The sequence below is a fragment of the Belonocnema kinseyi genome, chromosome 5 (assembly GCF_010883055.1).
Source record: "Belonocnema kinseyi isolate 2016_QV_RU_SX_M_011 chromosome 5, B_treatae_v1, whole genome shotgun sequence".
NCBI lineage: Eukaryota > Metazoa > Arthropoda > Insecta > Hymenoptera > Cynipidae > Belonocnema > Belonocnema kinseyi.
The window spans coordinates 71003712-71007998 of NC_046661.1; the positions used below are offsets into that span (position 1 = coordinate 71003712).

General features: G+C 36.8%; 1 protein-coding gene across 5 annotated transcripts in view; it reads left to right on the forward strand.

The window, feature by feature from the left end:
• The window catches only part of LOC117173207 (glucose dehydrogenase [FAD, quinone]-like), a 164928-nt gene that overhangs the window by 138849 nt on the left and 21792 nt on the right, over positions 1 to 4287 (forward strand). The window lies entirely within an intron of this gene.

Consider the following 4287-nt stretch of genomic DNA (forward strand, 5'->3'; position numbering starts at 1 on the left):
CGAAGAGAGCCATTCTTAAACACTTGTCCATAAATAATATAAATAACCATGAAGACATAACGCATCCTTGTCTAACTCCTTGAATAATATCGAAACAGTCAAATTTGTCTTTAAATGCCCTCATGTGCACCATAATTTTTTTTGAAAAGTTTGGAAATCACCCATGATATGGAGGTAACAATATTTTACGAAGTGATGACCAACAAAATAAAAAGTTTCCCATCCGCATTTATAAAGGGAGTTTTCTATGGGGTTTCGAATGCGCTCATATGCGCCACTTTCTAAATTGACAAAAAACCATAATGAACCCCCTCATAACCCTTTGTCACCGAACCACTATTCAATGATATCTATAAATAACCTAAATAACACTATAAACGATCCAAACAACCGATGATATCTCCAAATAACCTAAATTGCAACATAAAAATTTATAAAGGTCTCTTAGGATAGGTTCTCAAATATGTTCATATGCATCACTTTCAAAATTAACAGAAAACCATAATCAACCCCCTGTTTACCACTTGTTACGATCCACTATCCAATAAGATCTCAAAATAACCTAAATTGCAATATACAGCTTTATAAAGATCTCTTCGTATGGGATTTCAAATTCGCTCATATGCACTTCTTTCAAAATTAACAAAAAACCATAATCAACCCCCTCATTACCGCTTGCTGCCGATCCAACAACCAATGTTATTTCCAAATAACCTAGATTGCTATATAGACATTTATAAAGGTCTCTTTAGATAGGGTTTCAAATGCGCTTATATGCGCCACTTGAAAAATTAATAAAAAAACCATACTCAATCCTGTAAGGTAACTCTTCATCCCCTTACAATAAGCAACCTGAAATACTAGGCCGATTGTTAGGCCCAGCATTCAGGCGCCACGCAGCGTGCAGTCGCGGAATCGTAGCACCCACACTTTTCCGGGAAACGCGGGGAAGCCTACTCGACGAAGGACTGGGAAGCAGCTAGAGGACGCTAAGGTGCTAGTGTGTTGAGCCTGAGCTTCAACTACTCTTAGCTTCTCAAAGCGCAAATCCAGTGTGACTGAGAACGGACGTGGGAATTGTATTCTCACGATCAAGTAAAAGCCACTGTATTTGCTTGCAACTTCTAAGTGTCTCGAGTAGATTAATTTCCGCGACACTTACGAATTGTAGCTTTAGTTTTAGACTTCGTTTTTCTTAACGAGTAAGCCTGCGTGCACACAGATAAAATAAAATATATATTGAAAAATGATCGCCAGCCCCCCCCCCCCCCGTGTAACACCTGATATAACTCATACAGTTTTGTGGCACAAACATTTTTATCGGTGCCGCGTTTGAGCGCATTTGGGCCGCAATTCAGTTGGCTATAAAAAACCCAAAAATTAAGAGGGGGGGGGCTGGTTGAACTGACCTGAACATCTCCACGACTCGGATTGTTTGCCGTCACAAGAGTAAGCATTAGCTTATAATATAACCAAGATGAACATGGCTTTTGGATAAAGTGACTATGCTAAATCGTCGATATTCCTCAATACGTCAAATTAGCTAAATCCCTTGGTGTAAAAAATAAAGTTTTGTCATTATTTACTATCAAGTTTTGTCATTATCTATGACGTTATCATGAAACGGTCGTGGCCTATTTTTAAGCGCACAGTTCCAGCTAAATTAAACATATGCATTGCATTTTCAACATAGCAACTGAGAGACGAAGTAGAAGTAATCGTTGTTTTTGTACCTAAAAAATTCCTGTTTAAGAATTCTTTACGTACGAAAAAACCAGGTTAATCTTTGTCTATTTTGTGATTATTTTTAAGATGACTGTCAACGTAAATCGAAACGTTATGATTGTTACTGAAAGATCTCTCAGCCCCAATTAATATATTAAATTTTGACCAGTCATTAAAACCGTCTACTTTACTTACATATTCAACTGAATCTAAAAAAATTATTCAAAAATTGTACCTAAACCCAACACATGGGATTGAACATTTTCTAATTTGTAATATTTAATATTTGCTTAAATATATTTTTGTTAGCAACATTAAAAAAATTACAATCCCTTCTGTAAATAAAAAGAAGCGAATCAAAAGCAATGTACTACTTTCTCGTTTACAACCCCGAGTCGAAATTCTAACTCTACTTTAAGCCTCCAAAGTTTGCAATTTCTTAAGCTTAAATAGGCTCTACGGAGGACTTATTTCTATACATTAGCATCCCACTTTAGGCCTTCCAAATGGTACATATTTTCATTTTCTCCACTTGTAAGCTTAAAGTAGGATGTAATTAGAACCTGCATCAAGCTTACATGTCTTATCTTACTGTATCATTGGAGGCTCAAACGAGGATGTCCTGAGAATCTACATTGAGCGTTTCTCTTGTCGCGTCCTATCGAATTCTTCGCATTTTGGAGCACAAGGACTTCTGTTTCTATAATTAAATGGTTCTGCAGCGTTGTTAATTTTTTCCTGGGTTTAAAGCACAGATATTGGTTGCGCCAGTTAAGTTTTCTTTCTGGACTACACACTCGTGTTGCACTACTGTTTCTGTGGTGGTGAATCACAACAAAATAATAATCATTGAGCACTCAACAGTCATTTTCTATGGTGTTTTCTATTTCCCTTTTGTGTGTCTTTTCAGGCTTTTCGGCACGACTTTCGGTGCGTCTTTTTAACTATAGCAAGTTTCCATTGACAGTGCGCATGTCCGCCGCTCGTTCTGGCTAAACGCGCACTTGATTGCGCACTGGGAGATTGTAGGAGGTTAAAGAAGGACTTGAAAAATATAGTTGAGATTATAGGAGGACTAAAGGAGGACTAAATTCGGAATGCTTAGGCTTTCAGAGAATCAAAGTAGGATGTGCAGACTAAAGTAGGCCCAAAGGAGGTTTTATCCAGAATTAATAGGTTTGATGTAGGGTTAAAATTTCGACTCGGGACATTTGCAAACAACTAATATGTATGAGATAGATTTAACCGAGTCTACGTTGGGCAATGTTTAGTCCTATTGTATAATAATTGATGAACAAAATGTCTATATATTTACCTTAATTTTACATAAAGTATATTTCTTTCTGTTTCACATACATGCATCAATCATAAATGTGAGGCATGTCATTAAACAGCATGGGTTTCTCTTTCATACTTATTATATAAATATAAATATAAATAAATAACGGCATAAAGTATTTATTTTGCCTAGAGACCAGTTGCTACAAATAGAGCCTATAAGTTAAAATCGATTTACGTGATTGGTTAAACTCTACTGCCCCACAAACTACCTCATTCTATAATTAACCTCTAATATGGAGCTACCTACCTTCACCGGAATTTGAAACCATTCTCATTATTGACGTTTAATTAGAATTCAGAACTGAACTCTCTAATCCAAATAAACACAGAGGCAAAAAGAGGTGTCTATTGTTCAATGCTCATTAAAAATCTGTTGTTTATGGTTTATTTATAAATTCGGCAGGTATCAAAGCATAGATTATTGATTGGCATAAAATTTGCAGTCTTTTTAAAATATTTGTCATTGTATATTTACTGGAGTGGAAATAAGAGAGCGGGTGAGAACCGTGAAGAACGATCCTTCTTTTCTTTCAATTGTCATTGCATAGATAATATTTTTAAAACGAATATTTTTCTCAAGGAAAATAGATTAATTTCCATAGAAACCTATCACTAGTTTTATTCATAAGCAAATTTATATACATTTATTCGAAACCACCATGGTTTGAGCCTGTAACGCCCCCTGAAAAGTGATCGCTATTGTGGTCTCTATCGAACGGTGTCAGCTGGTGATATGTCATTAGTTTTTAAAGTGCCAAAAACACCAGATGGCACTCTAGTTTGGATCAAACCACGTTTAAAATTTCGCGCTATATGAGATTACCAATCACAGCCCAAGCAGATGACTGCCACGTCAGTTGTATGTATACAGGACGCACATTTGAGACGTCCCAGTGATCTCATAAAATTCTAGCTTAAAAAAAAAAAAATATCGTACATCACTCGTAGTATTACATACAGTACAATTCGGATGAATTTTCAACTTCGGGGCTGTAGGGGCGGAAAATTCCAGGAATTGCAGACTTAACGGATGCCCCCTTTAGTAGCACGATATTATGTGTGCGCGTGCGTAAATCATGGCCGCGAATCATTAGCAAAATAACGCACGCAGTGGGAGAACCACAATTGAGACTCCGGATTCTATAACCACGCATAAAATTTGCCTGGCCGCTTCAGGCCGCTCGAGTTGGCCCCTGATGGCTTGAAAATCAGTTTTCGAAA